We start from the raw sequence: 24,317 nt of genomic DNA on the forward strand, positions 1-24,317 counted from the left end.
TATGGTGATCCCTGTGTATATAGTATGTTTCTCTTTCTCTTTATTTCTTCGTACTTGCCATTTACACATGCTGCAGGTTGATCCCTAATATTTGGTGGAGTCCTCTTCATTGTTGATATTTGAGATTTTACATTAGGACATAGGAACTTTATATTATGTGCAACGCTGATGGATGTGGATCCACTGCGCCACGGGCAGGGCTTACCCTGGTGGAGTTTAACCAAGTGACTACTCGGTGTTCACTAGAGTCTCTGATGATGAGGATAGGCTTTGTCACCTGTAGTCACCAGGTACCACTCCATGGCAGTCTTCAGCAGCTGATTGGAGGGTAAGAGGCATGGATGCGAGGTACAGAGGGGTGAGACAGACGTAGTCAGACGGACCAAGGTTGGGGCAGGCAGCACAGGATCAGAAAACGTAGCTTAGGTCAAGAGCGGAGAGTTCAGACAGGTCAAAAAGTGTCAACATACACAAATGCTTAAATGGGATGCTAGAAGATGGACTGGTTAGGAGCCAACGTTCGGGCGAGGAGTGGTACTAAAATAGGCTCTGCTAGCACGGGATAGGACAGGGAAACTAATCTCGGCAGTACAGAGAAGGGTTAAATACCTGCAGAGACTGTACACGCCCCCCCTAAGGCTGAATGAATGCCACATGTAGATGGAGCAGTGCTGCATGAAACAGACTCAGCGGCATAACCTAGCGTCTCGAGTAGAGAGGCGCTGGGCAGGGGCGTACATAGGAATCATGGGTCCCCATAGCAGAAGTTCTAATTTGGCCCCCACCCCCAAAAAAAAGTAAAGAATTGTCGGGGTCACAGAAGAGCAGATCTCACAACTTTCCAGCCTTTACATAGTAATTTTGCTCCTGCTGAAGTCCTAGATTCCTTTTTCATTGCCCCATAAAGTTTGATGCCAACAATGGCAAGAAAAGTGTCACCAAACACAGTATGATACCCCCATGGTGAATTCCCCCACATTCACAGTATAATGACCCTATTGTACCCCACTTCAACTCCCAAGGCAAAGTATGGTGACCCCAACACAGTATGATCCCCCCAACTGTGACCCCCACACAGCCCTCCATGCAGTATAATGGGCCTACATACAATATAATGGCCCTGTGGCGCCCCTGAGGGTTCAGTCGCCACAGAGGTACTGCACCTCACCCAGAGGTGTGGTGTCTCCTTCTCTCAGGTAAGGAGGGAGTGCTGCCCGGAACCCCAACACCCGCATTCAACACTACACTACTCCAGGCCAGCTGGAAGGGCAAGATGCACTGTGTTCCTGCTGAGCCCTGTCCCTGGCTGGAGTGGGGGGAACCAAAGAGAGGGGGAACCAGTAGTGGATGTGGGCGGAGGATGTAGAATAGGGGAGCACCATAATAGGAGATATATAAAGGGAAGCCATCTTAGGGTGGCAGGTCAGTCAGTGAAGAAGTGAGTGAGCAGTAAGGAGGGGAGTAGAGTCTCGTTAGGAGCTCTGCTCCACAAGTGGGGCCTAGTGATAGAGGCCCAGGAGGGTGGCAGAGGAGAAAGGCTCCGTTCTACTGAAGGGATCCCAGGGGGTACGGTGAGTGCAGGACGGCACCCGTACGCCCTGAATCTGCCAGGTGTCAGAGGAATCAGGCCGCAAGAAGGGGACCGGCCCCTGGACCAGCCGTGTTACTCCAGGTCTCGGCTGGAAAAACCGGAGGCTTCTGCAGTTGCCACAGCCTCATCCTAGTCACCATGAGGGTCAAGTAGGTCCGGGAACTCCAGGTTGCCTAGAGGGACTTCAGAGCACCCGAGCGGGGCTGAGTGTGAGGAAGCGCAGGGCAGGAGGGAGAAGACCCAGCGTGAGAAGTCGGTCTAGCAAGGAACATAAGGAAAGCGGGGTTCCGTCAAGCGCTCCTGACATATCTGAGGAAGAGCTGAACCTCTGGTTCTGGTAGACGCAGTGCGACGCGGAGGCGGACACTCGTACAGTGTACCTGAGAACCTTGTACAAGAACTGTGAGTAAAGCTCGGATGACTGCACTGCACTGCCTCCGTCGATTATTCCAGCTGCGCCATCTCTTTCCCTGCACTACAATGCCCAGCATCACCACCATCTGCACCTACACTGCCCCGGGGGCCCGCTCCACCTGTGGGGAGCAGAAACATCCCAGCTGCCATCCCATCACCCCCCGGAGGTCTGCAGCAGCGCTGGTAATCCTTACCACGTACCACAGGTGGCGTCACAAACTATTTACTTTATTTTTATTTCTATCCAAGTTCCAATCCCCTTTTTCAAGAGTGACCCCAGGGTACGGGCCCGGGAGCCGACCACCGCGACATCCCCAAGCCAGGCAAAAGCCCGGGTACCGAGTCGTCCCCATCCCCTGGGCGCATCAGCCCCACACCTCTCCACACTCCACAGAGTATAATGCACTCGCCATGGTCCTCCATACAGTATAAGGCACTCGCCATGGTCCTCCACACAGTATAATGCACTCGCCATGATCCCCCATACAGTATAAAGCACTCAACATGGTCCTCCACTCAGTATAATGCACTCTCCATGGTCCTCCACTAATTATAATGCACTCGCCATGGTCCTCCACACAGTATAATGCACTCGCCATGGTCCTCCACACAGTATAATGCACTCACCATGGTCCTCCACACTGTATAAAACACTCGCCATGGTCCTCCACGCAGTATAATGCTCTCCCCATGGTCCTGTATGCAGTATAATGCACTCTCCATGGTCCGCCACACAGTATAATGCACTTGCCATGGTCCTCCATACTGTATAAGACACTCGCCATGGTCCTCCACACGGTATAAGACACTCGTCATGGTCCTCCACACGGTATAAGACACTCGTCATGGTCCTCAACACAGTATAAGACACTCGCCATGGTCCTCCACACAGTATAATGCACTCGCCATGGTCTTCCATACAGTATAATGCACTCGCCATGGTCCGCCACGCAGTATAATGCACTTGCCATGGTCGTCTACGCAGTATAATGCTCTCTCCATGGTCCTGTATGCAGTATAATGCATTCGCCATGGTCCTCCACACAGTATAATGAACTCCCCATGGACCTCCACACAGTATAATGCACTCCCCATTGTCCTCCACGCAGTATAATGCACTCCCAATGGTCCTCAACACAGTATATGTAATGCACCCCATGGTCCTGTACGCAGTATAATGCAGCCCCCCATAGGGTAATATGCAGCTTCCCCCCACCATAGGGTAAAATGCAGCCCCCAGTCCTCCAGTTTTATCAGTACTCACTGATTTATAAATAAATACATACTTACCACTTCTTGGTCCCCGCTGCTTCAGTCTCTGCAGCACGTCTCTGTCATCACCTCAGCAGCTGCCAGCTCCACTGTCTGACAGAGCGTGGAGCGTCATCACGCCGCTGCGTCAGACGCAGAGGAGAAATGATGGGAGAGAGAGTGTCACATGACGTTCCCTCCTCCATCATTGCTATCAACCAGGGCCGACTCCAGTTTTTCGTGGGCGCCGGGCGAAAAAGTCTCAGTGGGCCCTTTAATACATACCAACATTCATGATGCACAGATACGGCGGAGAAATATAGGTATAGTACACAGGGCCCTGGCTGTCCCCTCATCCTTCATATATGCAGACATGCACACACACACACACACAGTACGCAGACACGCACACACACACATTACACAGATACGCACACACACAGTACACAGACACGCACACACACAGTACGCAGATACACAGTATGCAGACACGCCCACAGACGCAGTACGCAGACACGCACACACACACACATTACACAGACACACACAGTACGCAGATACGCACACACACAGTACGCAGACACGCGCGCACACACAGTACGCAGACATGCGCACACACACAGTACGCAGACATGCTCACACAGTATGCAGACATGCACACACACAGTACACAGACACGCGCGCACACACAGTACGCAGACATGCGCACACACAGTACTCAGACATGCGCACACACAGTATGGAAACATGCACACACACAGTACGCAGACATGCACACACACAGTACGCAGACATGCACACACACACAGTACGCAGACATGCGCACACACACAGTACGCAGACATGCACGCACACACAGTACGCAGACATGCACACATGGTACGCAGACATGCATGCATATGGTACGCAGACATGCACGCACTTGGTACACAGACATGCACGCACACGGTAAGCAGACATGCACGCACACAGTAAGCAGACATGCACGCACACGGTAAGCAGACATGCACGCACATGGTAAGCAGACATGCACATGGTACACAGATATGCACATACACAAACAGATGCACAGATAAGTACACATACAGACATACGTACATATTTGAACACATTCTTAAAAACACATAAAACAGACATAAATATATACAGTATATATACAGTCATACACACTAACATACAAACAAGAAACATTAGAAATATATTTAATATGGGGATTGGGGAATCTGGCGACAAGCCTCACTCACATGCCCCTTGGCCTGTGTCCGGTCCAGCTGTGCAGGGCCGCCGGCTTGTCTGATGGCCATCACAGACCCTGGACCATCAGAGGGGCCCACTCGCCGTTGGGGCCCACACCGCTTCTCCAGCATCTCCGCAGGGAGGACCTCTGGCGGTGTTTGATTGCCGGCACTTCATCAGGGCCCACCTCCTGCTCCACCGGCGTGCGCTGCTTAACTGACGGCACTTCATCAGGACCCCCCTCAGGGCCTCCCTTCATCAGTGCCCCCCTCGGGGCCTGCCTTCATCAGAGCCCCCCTCGGGACCTTCCTTCATCAGGGCCTCCCTTCATCAGGACCCCTTCTTCATCGGGGCCCCTGGGGAGGCATGTGAGTTACTGCCGTGACAGGCGGCCTCTTAATTTATCATTTTATGAAAGCCATTTTATAGTACAGAGAATATTACTTAATCATAAGGTGGCCATATAAATTAGACAGAAGCAGCTAAATGGTTGAACAACCATTGAATGAACAATTGGTGAACTGTCATTACGAAGACACAGCCATACACACTGTAGACCATATTGGCTGTTGCAGTTGTTCAAACTGACCTTACATGTTCAGTAACAGCAGGCGATGGATGAACTATCTTTCTGAGACTATTCTTTAATTCAAGAATGGAACCTCTTTTGTCTATCTGATGTGTGGCACCCCAGGGGTCTGGTTTCCACAGTAACGGCAATGTTATGTCTGAGAGCAGGTGGGAGGTCTCTTGGTCAGGGATCCTGTGCATGCCACACCTCCTGCCCAGTCCTGGGAGGGGAAGAACTTCCCCTATATAAACCTAGGGCTGAGGCAGGGTTAGTGAGTAGAGAAGAAGTAGAGACAGAGAAGAGAAGCAGATATAGGAAAAGAACATCAGGAGCTCTGTGGGAGCAGTGCTATAAGGAGTCAGGGGCTGGCAGCTGCAGAGCTCACCCTGACTGAGAAGCTATCACCGGACCCGGAGTCCGAGGCTGTGGGGACTAATCTTTACCCAGCAGCAGAAACCGCCCGGCAGGGGATTTCAGGTCCTCTGGCCAAGAAACCCGAAGGCACGGTCACACGCGTGGGACCAGCACCGCCGTCGTGGAGCGGACGCCACTAGAAGGCCCCGAGTCACCGGCCATACGGGTGAGCACCACACGGTACACTCAGGGACGTGGGCTACTTATACCCGCCTCTAGCAAGGTAGCCAGAAGAGTACAGTCAGTTTGGGAGGCCTACAACTCCGCCTGGCCAGGGGAGATCCCATCTGCTCAAGGACTGACCAGGCCCCGATCGCTAGCCAGTACTCCGGGAGGGTCTATCTTTATCACCAGTAAAGACCCTGAATTACACCGCATCGTCTCTGAGTGATTCCTGCTACCCCATCATCCACGTCGGCTGCCCTGAGGCCATACCCCTCCCGTTGGGGGTGATACTATCACGCTGCACAATCCTACCACCGGCCTCAGCGGTCTGCCCTGCAGCGGCAGCTCCTTCGCTGCATTCAACGGGTGGCGTAGTCGTCCAACATCCACCGCTAATACAGCGCCACTTAGTCTGACTCCCTGGGCACGGACCGGGTCACCGCCACGAGACTACAACCCTCAACAGATCCGGCTCCGGGTAAGCTCCCGCGTGCGCAACGCTGCGCGACACAGGCCCAGGGGTGCGTCAACTTTTGGCGTAGTCGGCAGGATTTCGTGCCCGCAACCACCGGGTACTGCGTGCCTGAAAAAGACTGTTCAAACTTACCAGTGGTGAAGATTCCCGCCATCCAGCGCCATCTTCAGCCTTCTTCCCGCCATCGGTGAAGATTCCCGCCATCCGGCGCCATTTTCAGCCTTCTTCCCGCCTTCCGTGGAGTTTTCCCGCCGTTGGACGCCATCTTGAAGACGCCGCGCGGGAAGAAGAGGGGCGTGGACTCCAAAAGCGCGCGAGAACTGAAGCCCCGCCTCACGTCCAGACGTCGCGTAAGGTCCTGGAAGGAGCCCAGCAGACGCTGACGTCACAGGAGCGCGACGGAAGGTCCTCAACCCTGACGATCCACTGCGGAGCCGCGGCCTACGGAAGAGGATCATCGCAAGGTAGGCCACGGTCCACTAGGGGGGAGAAGGATGTCAGATACGGAGGAGAGCTTCACCGCTTCAACCCCCGCCAGCGCCACCGCCGTTGCGGTCATGCCTTTCACCATGCCCTATATCCCGGGGGCAGCCTGGCTACCCCAGTACTCAGGGGAGTCACATACCCTGCATGACTTTAGAGAAAAGCTGGATAGCCTCTTCCAGGTGTATCCCCTCACAGAGGAGCAAAAAGTGAGCATCCTGGTGGCCCAATTAACCGGGGCAGCCCAAAGGGAGGTAAAGTCCTGGCCACCTGGGAGGAGGACTGTCGCAGAGATACTAACCCGGCTGAGGGACACCTTTGATACCCGCACCTCAGCCGAGATCAAGCTTAGATTCTACGGGTGCAAACAGCGGGCACATGAGAGTATAAGGGACTATGCCCTGAACCTACAAGAGGCCCTGAGAGCCATTAAGCAGACCGACCCTGAAGGCGTGGGAGACGAGGACAGGCTGTTGACTGAACAATTTATAGAGGGTTTATATTGCAATGCCCACCGAACCCAGTTGCGGGCAATGGCCTTACAGGACCCTCATCTGGGATTTGCACAGTTCAAGGACAGAGCCATCCGGGTGCTCCGAGAACCGGCACCAGGTGGCGTTGTGACCCACAGACGCCCCACTACCACTTACCACCAGGAGGCGGCACCCTTGTCGGCAGGGCCTGTGGGAGCTGATGCGCAGGCTTTGAACAATGACCCGGCTCCAGACCTGCACCATCAGGTCCAAGAGCTAGCTAAAAGCGTTGCCGCGCTAACCCGAACTGTGCAGTCTTTACAGGTTTCCACTCCAGGGAAGATCCAGCTGGCATCCGGACCGGAGGACATCCCGTGGCGTCGACCAAGGAGGACCCCACCGGCCAGAGGAAGACCCAGCGACCGATACAACGAGGACGGACAACCCATCTGCCGCCGCTGCAATCAACCCGGACATATGGCAAGGTACTGTCCTTTAAACTGGCACAACCTGGGGTAGAGGGCCAAACCCCAGGAAAAAGATCATCAGGCCCATCGAACTGGCGCGACAGATATGTGGGAGGACGTCCAGTCTTGCCTGTGGTACTGGATGGCATCCCTATGAGTGCCCTATTGGACACCGGGTCACAGGTCACCACTATCCCGTACGTGCTCTTCAAGCAGTACTGGAATGACTCGGATATCACCCGCTACCCTGACGACGACTTGAGTATCATCGCCAGCAATGGTCAGCCCGTGCCACAGATTGGATTTAAAGAGGTGACCATTAAAATCGGTAGAGTCGAACTGGCAGCACAGGGACTGATCATTGTAGACATTGACAAACACGAGAGTCACCCAAAGATAACTCTAGGAACTAATGTAATTGAAAATTGTCTTGCAGAGGTGATTTTCCTTTTACAACAGGTTGCCAAGAACGCCAGCTCCGGCCAGCAGCGAGTGCTCCAGAAAGAGATCCGGGCACTGATGCGACGGCAACAGATAGAACTCTCCGGTGGTGAGATTGGTAGCGTAAGAATGTGTGACCCTTTCCCTATTGCCATGCCCCCAAAAAGTGAAATGATGATTTGGTGCCGGGCAGCTATTGGTCTGAGAGGTAGAGATTACCAGGCAATGGTAGAACCAGTTTACTCAGACAGTAGGCCCACCATTTTGACAGCACGGGGGGTGGTCAATGTACGCCATGGGAGGGTGCCCGTTCGCATAATAAATATTGTGAAGAGGGAAGTGTACCTGCCCCGGTATGCCACGCTATTGTATACCATCAATCAAAATTCCATACAGTCCGTAGAACCCTTGCCTCCATCTTCCCCGGAGGAAGGTAACGGCTCTAAAGAAACAATGGAGGACTGGTGTCAGCAACTACATTTGGGTACTGACTCCACTCCCTCACACCAGAAACAGGGAGTCTATCGGGTGGTTCAAGAGTACGAGAGAGTGTTTAGTAAACACCCGTTAGACTTCGGGCGAGTCAAGGGGGTAGAACACCACATCCCCACGGGAGACCATCTTCCCATAAAAGAGAGGTATCGACCCGTACCCCCTGCACACTACCAACACGCCAAGGGGATGCTTAGGGACATGAAGGAGGCTGGGGTGATCAGGGATAGCTGTAGCCCCTGGGCAGCTCCACTAGTCTTAGTCAAAAAGAAAGACAACACCATGAGGATGTGTGTAGATTACCGGAAAATTAACCGTATCACACACAAGGATGCGTACCCCTTACCAAGGATAGAGGAGTCTTTGGCTGCTTTAAGATCTGCTAACTTCTTCTCTACCTTGGATCTCACTAGCGGGTACTGGCAGGTTCCTGTAGCAGAGGCGGACCGGGAGAAGACCGCATTCACCACCCCGATGGGACTTAGCGAGTTTACCTGTATGCCGTTCGGACTCTGCAACGCACCGGGAACCTTCCAACGATTAATGGAGTGCTGTCTGGGCCACAGAAACTTCGAGACGGTCCTGTTGTACCTGGACGATGTCATCGTATATTCCAAGACTTATGAGGACCACCTGAAACACCTGGCGGAAGTGTTCGAAGCTCTGGCAAGCTACGGCTTAAAGGTAAAACCCTCCAAGTGTCACCTCTTGAAACCAAAGGTGCAGTACCTGGGACACGTGGTGAGCACTGACGGAGTGGCTCCCGACCCTGATAAGATCACCGCAATTAAGGAATGGCCAAGTCCCTCCAGTGTAAAGGAAGTGCGGCAGTTCCTCGGGTTGGTAGGCTATTACCGCAGATTCATCCCCGGTTTCACCAAAAAGGCAGCTCCTATGCAGGACCTCCTGATAGGCCAGTCCCGGAAGGCCAAGAACCAGAAGCCGCCCTTCAAATGGGAGAAGTTAGAAGAAGAGTCCTTCCGCCAGCTGAAGATGGCCCTCACGGGAGATGAAATCCTGGCGTACCCTGATTACAGCCAGCCCTTTATCCTCTACACCGACGCAAGTAACATCGGGCTAGGAGCCGTACTGTCCCAGATCCAGCAGGGGAAAGAACGAGTAATCGCTTACGCTAGCCGAAAACTGCGACCCACCGAAAGAAACCCTGAGAATTACAGCTCATTTAAGCTAGAGTTCTTGGCAGTGGTGTGGGCAGTCACCGAACGCTTTAAGCACTACCTCGCTTCTTCCCGGTTCACCGTGTACACGGATAACAACCCGTTGACACACCTGGACACGGCAAGACTCGGTGCCCTAGAGCAGAGATGGATGGCCCGTCTGTCCAACTACGAGTTCACAATCAAATACTGGGCAGGACGCTCCAATACCAACGCGGACGCCCTGTCCAGGATGCCAAACCTACCGGACGTAGGAGAAGATCCAGAGGGACTGGAAGAAGTCGAACTCCCCGCGTTCCACCGTCATGGGACTATCCAGTATTTCCATCGGGTAAGGAGTAAGCAAGCCGCTACGTTTAACCCCTTGCCTCACTACAACTGGGAGGAAACGCAAGACAGTGACCCTGCCGTCCGGCTGGTGAAGGAGATGCTGACTCGGCCAGAGGCTCGCCTTGACCCAGACGCTCCGGAGGAAGCCAAGCAACTGTGGGCTGAGAAGAGTCGACTGTTCCTTTACAAGGGGAAGTTGTGCCGTAGAATGGTTAACTCCCGGACGCATGAACTAATCTGGCAAGTAGTGGTGCCACGGAGAGACGCAGCCATGGTGATGGAAGCATACCACGACGGGGCTGGACACTTCGGATGGAAGAAGCTGGAGTTCCTGCTGCGTGGGCGGTTCCACTGGGTAGGCATGAGGGGAACCATCGAGAGGTGGTGCAGAGACTGTGGCCCGTGCAACCTAAGAAGGAAGGACCGTGCCAGCCAGAAGACTCCCCTGCAGTCCATCGTCACCCGGCAGCCGTTGGAACTGGTAGCCTTGGATCATGTAAAACTGACCCCAAGCAGAAGTGGCTACGTCTACGCGTTAACCATTGTGGATCATTACTCCCGGTTCTTGGTTGTCGTCCCCGTTAAGGACTTAACGGCTCAAACAGCAGCTAGAGCCTTCCAGCAGCACTTCTGCCGTCCACACGGGTACCCGGACCAAGTGCTGACGGACCAGGGACCTGCCTTTGAAGCGGAGGTCTTCCAGGAATTCTGCAATCTGTATGGCTGCCGGAAGATAAGGACGACACCCTATCATCCGCAAACTAATGGACTTTGTGAGAAAATGAACCAGGTGGTAATGGATCTCCTGAAAACGTTGCCCCTGGAAGAACGCAGTCTGTGGCCTGAGAAGCTGCCCGATCTAGTGGACCTATACAACCACATCCCGGTAGGTTCCACCAACTGTACCCCGGCTTACCTAATGAGGGCGAGACCTGGTAAGTTACCTGTTGACCTGGAAATGGGAGTCCTGACACCCGAGGACACTTCACCAGAAGCAGACTGGGACACAGAGAGGCAGCAGCAGTACCGGAAAGTACAGGAGAGCGTGGAGCGAAGTCTCTGTCAGGCTAGGGAAAGACAAGAGAAAACTTACAACCAGTATGCTCCCGCTGTTCCCCTGGTACCCGGAGAGCAGGTCTTGAAGAGGAAAAGACGGCTCCACAAGTTGGACGACCAGTGGGAGAAGGACCCGTACACCGTACTGCCCTCAAGCCACGAGAACCCGAAAGTCTGTACCATCAGTAAAGACGGAGGGGAGACCATAGCCATTGTATCCCGGGATCACCTGAAGAAGTGTCCTGAACAGCTACGGAACCCTGAAGAGGAACAAGAAGACCATCGACCCGTAGAGGAAAGGGAAGATATGGTTAGTACTGTGCTCGGAGACTTCCCTCGGTCCTGGACTCAAGTCAATGGTGCAGTTGTGGTACCCGTCCTCACGTTCCTCCAACCAGCATCCCAAGTGCCTACGGAGCAACAGGTTGTGTATAATTATGTGTTTCTAGTTATTTATAGGAGTCCTTGGTGGATTTACCGGGAATCCTTGTACATGGTTGGAGCGTAACCTAGGAATGGACTAAAGACTTGTTAAGGACTCGGGGCAGGACAGAACCCTACCTGGTTACGTCTCCCTGTTTTGGTGAAATGGACACCTTGCTTTTCTTCAAAAACTGCACCCGGTTGCGGACACGCCGTGACCATCTTTATGTGTTTTTCTTATTGTATTATTATTGTTTATACCTTGTTATGTTTTTCTAAAAATATGTTTAGTCCCGGAGTACTAAATTTCACTAGGGGGGAATGTGGCACCCCAGGGGTCTGGTTTCCACAGTAACGGCAATGTTATGTCTGAGAGCAGGTGGGAGGTCTCTTGGTCAGGGATCCTGTGCATGCCACACCTCCTGCCCAGTCCTGGGAGGGGAAGAACTTCCCCTATATAAACCTAGGGCTGAGGCAGGGTTAGTGAGTAGAGAAGAAGTAGAGACAGAGAAGAGAAGCAGATATAGGAAAAGAACATCAGGAGCTCTGTGGGAGCAGTGCTATAAGGAGTCAGGGGCTGGCAGCTGCAGAGCTCGCCCTGACTGAGAAGCTATCACCGGACCCGGAGTCCGAGGCTGTGGGGACTAATCTTTACCCAGCAGCAGAAACCGCCCGGCAGGGGATTTCAGGTCCTCTGGCCAAGAAACCCGAAGGCACGGTCACACGCGTGGGACCAGCACCGCCGTCGTGGAGCGGACGCCACTAGAAGGCCCCGAGTCACCGGCCATACGGGTGAGCACCACACGGTACACTCAGGGACGTGGGCTACTTATACCCGCCTCTAGCAAGGTAGCCAGAAGAGTACAGTCAGTTTGGGAGGCCTACAACTCCGCCTGGCCAGGGGAGATCCCATCTGCTCAAGGACTGACCAGGCCCCGATCGCTAGCCAGTACTCCGGGAGGGTCTATCTTTATCACCAGTAAAGACCCTGAATTACACCGCATCGTCTCTGAGTGATTCCTGCTACCCCATCATCCACGTCGGCTGCCCTGAGGCCATACCCCTCCCGTTGGGGGTGATACTATCACGCTGCACAATCCTACCACCGGCCTCAGCGGTCTGCCCTGCAGCGGCAGCTCCTTCGCTGCATTCAACGGGTGGCGTAGTCGTCCAACATCCACCGCTAATACAGCGCCACTTAGTCTGACTCCCTGGGCACGGACCGGGTCACCGCCACGAGACTACAACCCTCAACAGATCCGGCTCCGGGTAAGCTCCCGCGTGCGCAATGCTGCGCGACACAGGCCCAGGGGTGCGTCAGATGAAAACATCAAACATGGCTGACTATCTACTCTTTCTCTTTTAACTGCTACTACTCATTTCAGGGGTTATCTCTCCTAACCCCAGTCCACCCTCTGCCAACCTCAAACTCTCCCCCACCTCACATCGAAACCCTGCTAACCTTATTAACATCAGCTGTACTCCTTCATCTCCCTCCTTCAATTGTGCACTATGGAATCCACGGTCTGTATGCAACAAGCTTCCTTTCCTGCACAATTACTTTCTGACCAATTGTCTCAATCTGCTGGCCCTCACTGAAACCTGGATCCAGAATTCTGACACTGACTCCCCTGCCGCTATTTCTCATGGCGGCTTGCATTTTTCCCATTCGAAGAGACATGCGAACAGAATTGGTGGTGGAGTCGGCATACGCCTGTCCCCACAATGCTCCTTCCAGGTCATCCCGCCAGCTCCATCACTCTCATTCCCGTCTTTTGAGGTCCACACCATCAGGCTCTTCCATCCCCTCTCCCTCAGAGTAGCGGTCGTATACCGTCCCCCAGGCTCACCCACCCAGTTCCTTGACCATTTTGCTGCCTGGCTGCCGCACTTCATGTCCTCAGATTTACCAACCCTTATCCTGGGAGACTTCAACATCCCCATAAACAGCCCCAGCTCCTCATCCGCATCCCAGCTTCTATCTTTAACCACTTCTCTGGCCTCTCACAGCTTTCAACCTCTGAGACACACGAAGACGGAAACACCCTTGATCTGGTTTTTGTCCGGCTTTGTTCAATCCCCCACTTATATAACTCTTCTCTTCCCCTCTCTGATCATAACATTCTCTCCTTCACACTCACAAATCCTCACTTGCCCCAGCACACTCCTACATATCACACTTTCAGAAATCTACAAGCCATTAACCCTCATACACTTACAGACTCCCTTCACTCATCACTGTCTCCAATCTCCTCTCTGTCCTGTCCTGATCTGGCTGTAAACCACTACAATGACACTCTCAGAAGCACACTGGACCAAGTAGTGCCCCTCACCCTCAGAACCTCTAAACACAGAGTAAAACAGCCCTGGCTCACACCGCAAACCCGATTTCTCCAGCAATGCTCTAGAAGTGTCGAACGCCTATGGAGGAAAACCCACACACTAGAAAACTTTATCCACTATAAATTTATGTTAAAAACATATAACTCTGCCCTTCACCTCGCCAAACAGACCTACTTCACCACCCTGATCTCCTCACTATCCAACAACCCCAAAAAACTCTTTGACACCTTTCACTTCCTCCTCAGTCCTAAAGCCCTGGCCCCCATCACGGACATTTGTGCTGAGGACTTGGCCTCCTACTTCACATACAAAATAGAACCATCCGTCAGGAAATCAGCTCCCAGCCACCAAGTGCCATGACTCACATCCCTCCCCACATCCCCTCTGGATCACTCTCCACATTTGACCCAGTCACAGAAGAAGAAGTCTCCAGGCTCCTCTCTTCTTCTCATTGCACTACATGCACCACTGACCCCATCCCCTCACATCTACTCCAGTCTCTTTCTTCAGTCATCACTACTAACCTAATTAAAATCTTCAACCTCTCCCTCTCTTCTGGTATCTTCCCCTCCTCCTTCACACACTCCATCATTACTCCATTATTAAAAAAACCTTCCTTCACCCTTCCTGCACAAACAACTACAAACCAGTCTCCAATCTTCCCTTCATCTCTAAACTCTTGGAGCGCCTGGTTTATTCCCGCCTTACCAGTTACCTCTCCACTCACTCTCTTCTAGACCCATCACAGTCCGGCTTCCGCCCCCTACATTCTACAAAAACTGCACTCATCAAAGTAACCAATGACCTTCTGACAGCAAAACGTAATGGTGACTACTCTCTGCTCATTCTTCTTGACCTCTCTGCAGCTTTTGACACCGTTGACCACCACCTCCTACTCTCTATGCTCCACTCAATCAGCATAAAGGACACTGCTCTCTCCTGGTTCTCCTCCTACCTATCTGATCGCTCTTTCAGTGTATCGTTCACTGGCTCCATTTCTTCCCCCCTTCCTCTCACTATTGGGGTTCCTCAGGGTTCAGTCCTTGGCCCTTTGGCCCTCTTCTCTTTTCTCTCTACACAGCCCAAATTCGACAGACCATCAGCAAATTTGGTTTTCAGTACCATCTTTATGCTGACGACACACAACTATACACTTCATCCCCTGACCTTACCCCCACTGTACTACAGAACACCAGTGACTGTCTGGCCGCAGTTTCTAACATCATGTCCGCTCTCTATCTGAAACTCAACCTTCCCAAAACTGAACTTATTCTGCTCCCACCGTCTACTCACCTCCCTAAATCTGACATCTCTCTCTCCGTGTGTGGCACCAGAATAACACCGAGCCAGCAGGCGCGTTGTCTGGCCGTTGTGTTTGACACTAATCTTTCCTTCACTTTCCAGATACAATCTCTTGCCCGCTCTTGTCACTTGTACCTGAAGAACATCTCTAGAATCCGCCCCTTTCTCACCTTGGAAACAACAAAAACCCTCACTGTTGACCTGATCCACTCCCGCCTTGGCTACTGTAACTCTCTATTAATTGGCCTCCCCCTCACTTGACTTTCCCCTCTCCAGTCCATCCTTAATGCTGCAGCCAGGGTCATCTATTTGGCTAACCGTTACTCAGACTCCTCCGCTCTGTGCCAGTCATTGCACTGGCTGCCCATGAATTATAGGATCTAATTTAAATTGCTTGTTTTTACGCACAAAGCTCTCACAGTGTGGCATCCCCCTACATCTCCTCCCTCATTTCTGTTTATTGACCTACCCGTTCTCTATTCTCCGCAAGGGACTTGAAACTAACATCCGCACTAATCCGTACCTCCCACACCCAGCCTCAAGACTTCTCCCGAGCTGCACCTATTCTTTGGAATGCTCTACCCCAAGAAATTAGGATGAACCACAACTTACACAGTTTTAGGCGCTCCCTAAAAACACACCTGTTTAGGGCGGCCTATCACGTTCCCTAATCGAAGTCCTTTTATATTCTTATAGCCCATCCCTTATTTCTCCAAACCCAAAAGCACTACAGATACTGGCTGGTGACTGCTCATGTAGCCTTTATCTAGCCGTCATCCCCTCAAGATGGCTGGACCATCATTGTAAACAAGCCCCTGTACTTTGTGTCACCCCCATCTCATTGTAGATTGTAAGCTCTTACGAGCAGGGTCCTCATTATTTTTGCTTTAATTATTGTATTATCTTTAGCTATGTTACTTATGACTGTTGAATATGAACCTCTGAATTGTAAAGCGCTGCAGAATATGTTGGTGCAATAAATAAAGATTATTATTATAATTATTATTACTTCATTTTGGATGATGAAGTTTTGTGATCAGTAGGATAAAAAGAAGGCCGGGTTCTAAATTTCACTTGAAGATTATTCATTATGGCTGAGATTGTCCATTTAAATCCACTTCAGTCTAATCTTCTTTTTGGTCAGTTTATCTGTACAAGCGATGTAGCTCTACACACAGGGTGATATGTGGCCTCAGTGGGTGCCTTTCTCAGACTACTGATGGGGAAAGCATTTTGACAAGTGTAACCTGCCCTGCTTCAGCGACAGCAACAAATAACATCTTTTCTGCTTTACAGACATACATGAAGAAGAGCAAACAGCAGCTTCTGATGGGCTGTTCATATGTATCGTCCCAGCTACTGATAGTGGGAGTGGGATCAGAATGGAAGAACTACTGTATGTTCATTTTTATATGACTAATCCCATGCACATCTAATCCTCTTATTTTTCTTTTTTTGCTATTGTGATTTGGATCCTTATAGAGATTATTAGACCTTTTTATATTGCAAAAACCTGATGACAGGTTCCCTTTGAAGTACATCCGCCATTTTTAAGGCCTCTTTTACAATAATCTAGTAAGCTGTATGTAAGTCTCCAATCCCTTCTGCATAGCACAAAAAATAATACCTTTTATTATCCCCTGTGACAGAGTCACTGGTATGATATATGAGGGGAGGTATGTGTCGCACAGGTTGCTAGCCTGTGTGAACTGAAACCAGTGGACTTTCTGCCAGCATGTTATATGTTGCTGGGTTAACTCACTTAAAGGGCGTGGTTTTAGAGGAATGACAGTGATGGGAGGGACATCATTCCGTCATTCCCCATACCTCCACCTCCGGGTGTGGCTGAGCATCATTTAAATGTTCAGTCCTGTATTTTTTTTCTTTGAGTTGTGTTTGGAGAGGCGAGGTCTCCAGACTGGACAGCCATGGCTCAGGAGGGAGCTGAAGGCTGGACATAACCTGTGTGTGCGACCCCCACGCACACGTATGGACTGTGTTATAGTTTATCTTTTGTTTTGTTGTTTAGCCAAGTTGCTGTTAATAAAGCCTGCAAAGAAAACCTGGGTTCCTGAGTCTACTTCCGGAAGTGGCCGAGCGAGTCGTCCTACCATACCCCCCATAAGCTGTGGTCTGGTCTCATGGGCGTTGCTGGTCTTGTTTCGGTGCCTCCTCTCTAGTCCCAATCGCCGTCCTCTGGCTTGCTTTATGTAAATGACAAGTTCCATGTCATCCATACAGTGTCCCCCAATAACGCGCCTGCGCGGGCGTACTTTTCTGTGTCCTGCTCAGGTCAGCGCAAAGTACTGTAATATGCATGCGCAATGACCCGGAAGTAAAGCTGGTGCATGCGCATTACAGTACTTTGGCAGAGAGAAGTACGCCTGCACAGGAGCATTATTAGAGGACACTGTTTGGATGATGTAGGACGCGTCATCCACATGAAGCAAAGAGGAGGATGGCAATTGTGACAAGATAAGAGGTGCTGAAGCAAGCCCAGAAACGCCCACCGGACAGCACTGTATGGGGGTGATAATAAAAGGTATTTTTTGTGCTATGCATAAAGCTTACTAGGATACTGTGAAAGAGACCTTAAAAGGTTGTGGCCATACTTTGTATTGGGAAAATCTGGTGATTTAAAGGTTCCCTTTAAATTAAACACATCTTTTCATAAACTATCACTTTTAACTTTTTCAAAATCCCAAACTAATAAAATATTAAGTTTTATCATTTACACTATGGGGACCATTAGTACCTGCACTGATCCCAAAAATAAAGCATTCCTTTAGAATGGATTCGTGGCTACAAATGCACGCCACCGCACTATTCATTGTCTATGGGATTGCCAGAGAAATCAAGAGTGCTGTACTTGGCTATTTCATAGAATCATAGAATCATAGAATGGTAGAGTTGGAATGGACCTCCTGGGTAGTCTCATGGACCATGAATGGCGTGGAGGAATGCATGCGTGGCCATTTCTCTTTTACCAACTGCGCACTTCAGAACCCAATTCTCTGACATATACCCTATATCGAAGAAAATACCGACGTGTGATCAATAAATTGAACTGCCTACGAATATATCAATCAGATACCCTACAACACATATTCAAAAATTAGGCAAAAAGTCTCAGTAAAAACAATAATTTTATTGATAATAATCCAGGAAAAAAAGACAAACAAAAACACATAAATGGAAAAATGGGGTGGACAGGACTAAAAACACAAGAAGTGGAGAGGGATGGATGCGCAATTAATCATATGCATGATATGCCATATTGTTATAAAAAAAGTGTCATATAGTGCAAAATGGATCTAGGTGTCTCTCCTAGAGAAGATAAAGATACTGAAAGTGCATTGATTTACAATTAAGGGGAGGAGATTCCCTACTATTGCACAAACCCAAATGTAATATCAAATGTCTATCATTGATGTCAAATTGATCGTGGTCAATACCATAATTGTGCAAAACATGATTAAATAAATGTGGGATACTACAAATCCATATGTACATCAATGGGTGTATGGAGTACATGAATTCCAATTATATCCATCATAAATAGGTGGGACCAGTATATCAAATTATCCAAAAGGACCACCACTCATATTACACAACCCCAGCTAGAAGAAACAATCCATAGAACATATCATGCTCCTAAGAGACCGAGAAGACCATTTGCTGACTGTAAACCACAGCATGAGACCACATTTCAGTCAATTACCAGGCATGATACCAACCTGAATAGAGGCGTACCGCATCCCCCTCCACCACACTCCAACGCAGGTTTCGCCGCCGCTTCGTCAGGGAGTATCTTCTTGTGTTTTAAGCCCTTTCCACCCCATTTTTCCCTTTTATATGTTTTTGTGTGTCTTTTTTTCTGGATTATTATCAACAAAATTATTGTTTTTACTGAGATTTTTTGCCTACTTTTTGAATGTGTTGTAGTGTACCCAATTCTCTGACAGCCTGGCCTCCTACCGATCAGACAGTTATCGCTTATCCTGTGGACAGGTGATAAATAGTTATTCCCAGCACTGCAAGTTAAGTGGCTAAAAATCCTATTATTTTGAGACCAGAATTGAAAATCTCTACTGGGCAGTTTGTGACTGATAGTGTGAGAAATCCCCAAGACACAAGAGTCAAGATATCAGCTCTTGTACCGATATACAGTTAAATTGTTAGGGGAGTGGAGGTGGACACTCTTGCAGGCAAAAAACAGCATTGATAATATTTATATCTGAGCAATTATGTTTTTTTTGAGGGACAGAACAATGTAATATAAAGTGAATGAATACATAAATGTACAAATATAATTTACTAATACAGATATGGAAAACACATAAGAGCATGTTCACGCACAAAATTTCATGTGAATGAAAATCAGTTCCATTCATGTAAATGGGGTATTTTCCAGGCATGCACATGGATTGCCACATTTCTAATCAAATAAATGGAAAAGTCACAAAAATTACTGTAAGAAATCCACCAAGTGATCTTATGTCTTAATAGTACCTACAGTAGAAAATTCCCTGCCCAAACAAGAGATTCTAAATGGGGACAGTACCAGATGTGTAAGGATCAGTGAAGCTGGAGTGACAATTGAGAAATGGTTTCAGACAAGCATATGTTTTAAAATCATAAGTATATCTCGATTTCCAAAGTTACTGCAGGATATTACCATCAATACAGTTTAATGTATAATTTTTGTACGTCTACATATAAACAGATAAAGTACATGAATACGTTTTTATATTTATTTTTCACCTTCTCGTTTACACTGATCACCAGTAACCATACGTGTAAGTCCCCATTATGTAATTAAAACAGCTGTGACTCTTCAAGACCGCCAAAGGGTTCAGTGGTGCCAGGCACCAAGACAATACCAGCAGATCTTTAATGAAAGCCTGTCGGCATGATTTAGCAATTTAAAGTAAAGGCATGGCCATAATGACCCTGTTATACAGATTAAACTGATACCTTAAGTGAAGAAATCCGCTTTGTGATTGTTCTTTAATCCACATTTTAAGTTTTTGGGTAATTAGTAGTGATGAGCGAGCACTAAAATGCTCGGGTACTCGCTGTTCGAGTCGAGCAAATTGGAATGCTCAAGTGCTCGGACTAACGAGCCCAATGTAAGTCTATTGGAAATTCGAGCATTTTTCCGGTGGCACCCCCCCAGCTGTCTGCAGAGGGCCTAAAAATTGGCCAAATCGATGGGAACAGTGCTCAAGTGACATGGGAACCACATGGGGAAGACCCCTGGAAGCATTTCTGACTCCCAGGTCAATGCTGTCCACAATGTTGTCAGAGTATTACGCCACTTTTACGGACTCACAATAAAACATACAAAAACTAAACCAAAATGGATTTTCCGGGGAAATGTGTTAAGGAACATCCTTTCTAGGGTAATGAATTGTATATAAGGCAAAATAAATATACAAAAACAAAAATGCTCCTCCACACCTTGGGCTATGTTCAAACGTCGCGATTTTGATGCGTTTTTGCACTTTAGCATTGCTTTCAACAATGCAAAAACAATTTTAAGACAAATGCATTCACTAGGAAATGTCATTTTAACATTTTACAACCTTATCAAGCCATGTGGTGTGTGACACATCAGACACATGCTGTTTAATTTATGATGGAGGGACTCTGAAAGTCACAAAGCCTATTTTTATAGGGCCATCAGGCAGCCCTTATTATTCTTAAAGAGACAGCTGTCGGCCCTTGCTATTGTTAGAGAGCCATCAGCCGGCTATGCTTTGCTGTTCCCATTATTACCGAGTGGGTCTCCTATACTATTATTGCATATGCAGTGACTGCAAGGGCTGCCAAAAACATAGAGGAGGGTCTCAGTAAAAAACATGTTCCCATTATAAAGGAACGGGTTTCCTATAGTGGTAATGCCCATGCTGTGACTGCAGGGGCTGCCAAAATATGGGAAAAACCCCACTAGCAATTTAAAGACACATAGAGCTGGGCCACAGTAACGAGTATGACATGTTCCCATTAGAAACCATTAGAAAGGAGAGGGTCTGCTATTCAGTTATAGGGATACAATTCATGGAGAAGGTAGTACAATATACCCAAATTGGGTTTTTATATATGTATAGCAATTTTTGTTACATTTAGGACTACCAAAATACGGACAATAACGGCTAAATCGCAAGTATCAACAAATTACAAGAAAAAAAGAGAAAGAAAACGATCAAAAAGCCCATACTTTATATGAAATTATCAAAATTTTATTTAGAAGTCATACAAAAAACAGACATAGGGGGGAGTGTAAAAGTAACTACTGTGAACCAAATAGAACCAGCTACACGCAATACAGCATAATAATCATTTTATAAAGTAATCACAAATTTGTGCAAGACCATATGTTGTATTCCAATATTAGGTGCCAGAGTCACACTATCATCAAGTGCCCCTAAGTAGTAAGTCCCACTGCCAGATAGTAATTTAATAAAAATAGTATACATACCGATGAAACCCACAGAATCCAGAAAGGGCAGAGGGGCAGGGCAACAAAGAGGAAGGCAACAGGCTGTATGCGGGAAGCAGCAGCCCCGACGCGCGTTTCGGTTAACCCTTCGTCAGGGGGCATGAGTTATAGGGTATGCAGTGAGTCCAAAGGCTACCAAAATTTAGGAAAAACCCCACTAACAATTTAAAGACACATAGAGGTGGGCCTCAGTAATAACATATTACACTTAAAAAGGAGAGGGTCTCCCATACTGTTTGCCTATGCAGTGAAAAAAATTTGGAGGAACTCCAATGCCCCTTGCAAGAGACATAGAGGTCGGAGGGCCTCCTGAAAACAATGTTCCCATTATTAGAAAGTGGGTCTCCCATATTGTCTACCTATGCCGTGAAGCAACAGCAAACAAAAAAATTTGGAGGAACTCCATTGTCCCTTGCAACAGACGTAGATATATTGATATGGTACATATGGTGGTGATATGGTGGTGGAGGATGAGGATGCAGAAAAGAAGGAGGACAAGAGCAAATAGACAAAATCAGGAAGCATATACCCATATCTCTGTGTGAAGACAGAGGAGCATGGGAATAGAGTTAGACCTCCCAAAAAAAGACACTGTATTGAGTTTATGTTACGCTGCTATCATTCGGTGGTGTTATGAAGTCTGGCCCAATCCAGCCCTTGTTCATTTTAATAAGATTCAGCCTGTCAGCATTTTCAGTTGACAGGCAGATGCGCCTATCGGTTATAATTCTACCAGCGGCACTAAAAACTCGCTCTGACAAAACGCTAGCGGCAGGGCAGGCCAGGACCTCCAAGGCGTAGAGAGTAGAGATGAGCGTTGTTCTACTCGAACTGTTCGCCAATCTCAAATTCGAGCTGTTTTGGGCAGTGTTCGAGCCGTTCGGCGAACACGAACGATTTGAGAAAAATTCGGCTGTTCGAGGTTATGTTCGATAACTGTTCGTGCACCAAAATCATAACTGGATTTTTTCTCAGTAATGATGAAAATTAATGTTAATACGCAGTTTGAGTGTACAGCGGGGTGGGGGGAGGGGCAGGGGATGGATCTCTGCAGGAATAATGAAGATCTCCATTTTTTTTTCTCTTTCCCGCATTTGCAGTGGGGAGGTGCAGTCTGTCAGCCTATCAGCAGCGCACACACGGAGCGAACTGCTGTTTTTCACACAAGCAAGGGCATGTGTCATTGGCAGTGTATGTCACATGTCCTTGCCCTATAAGACCAAGCCATTTTCCCCGTCGCCACCATTTTCTCACTGCTGCAGCTGCGTGTTAGACGGCACCGCTGTTGCTGTGTGCGCTATACCTTGTTAATTTCAGGCCAATTTTCGCACAAATCTACAGATAGCTTGGGAGTAGGGAATAGTTGTGATTGCAGTCCTTTTAAGGACTAGGTTACAGCATTTCCTACGACTTTTATCAGGCAGGTCTGTGCTCTTAAATAGATAGATTGTGGGAGTAAAGACTAATTGTAATTGCAGTCCTTTTCAGGACTAGGTTACATCAGTTCCTATCAGTTTTTGCCAGGCAGGTCTGTGCCAGTGCTGTGCAAGTTTTTTTCACAGCATTTGGCTGAATCTAGCAAAGCTAATCCTTTTTGGCCTATTGCAGAGTGTGTTAGTCAGTGGAGTAGCCTATCTGTGTTGCAAGATATACCACCTGTGTATAGAATACCAATTTTTTTACTGCACCTAGTGAAGTAAAATCTTTTGGGCATAGCATCATTCTATTAGTCCATCTATACTGACCTCCATCAGGTTGCAAATTGAATATAATTTTTTTCTGCATCTAGCTCTGAAAAAATATTTGGGCTTCTAGCAGTGTGTGGGACTTGTTCTATTAGTCCATCTATACTGACCTCCATCAGGTTGCAAATTAAAAATATTTTTTATCTGCATCTAGATCTAAAAAAATATTTGGCCTTCTAGCAGTGTGTGGGACTTTCTCTATTAGTCCATCTATACTGACCTCCATCAGGTTGCAAATTCAAAATAATTTTTATCTGCATCTACCTCTGAAAAAATATTTGGGCTTCTAGCTGTGTGTGGGACTTGTTCTATTAGTCCATCTATACTGACCTCCAGGTTGCAAACTGAATATAATTTTTTTCTGCATCTAGCTCTGAAAAAATATTTGGCCTTCTAGCAGTGTGTGGGACTTTCTCTATTAGTCCATCTATACTGACCTCCATCAGGTTGCAAACTGAATATATTTTTTTTCTGCATCTACCTCTGAAAAAATATTGGGCTTCTAGTTGTGTGTGGGACTTGTTCTATTAATCCATCTATACAGACCTCCATCAGGTTGCAAACTGAATATATTTTTTTCCTGTATCTACATCTGAAAAAATATTGGGCTTCTAGCTGTGTGTGGGACTTGTTCTATTAATCCATCTATACAGACCTCCATCAGGTTGCAAACTGAATATAATTTTTTTCTGCTTCTAGCTCTGAAAAAATAGTTGGCCTTCTAGCAGTGTGTGGGACTTTCTCTATTAGTCCATCTATACTGACCTCCACCAGGTTGCAAATTAAAAATAATTTTTATCTGCATCTAGCTCTGAAAAAATATTTGGCCTTCTAGCAGTGTGTGGGACTTTCTCTATTAGTCCATCTATACTGACCTCATCAGGTTGCAAATTAAAAATAATTTTTATCTGCATCTACCTCTGAAAAAATATTTGGGCTTCTAGCTGTGTGTGGGACTTGTT

The sequence above is a fragment of the Phyllobates terribilis genome, unplaced genomic scaffold, assembly GCF_046119375.1.
Source record: "Phyllobates terribilis strain yellow unplaced genomic scaffold, ASM4611937v1 Scaffold_1__5_contigs__length_1240528914, whole genome shotgun sequence".
Lineage (NCBI taxonomy): Eukaryota > Metazoa > Chordata > Amphibia > Anura > Dendrobatidae > Phyllobates > Phyllobates terribilis.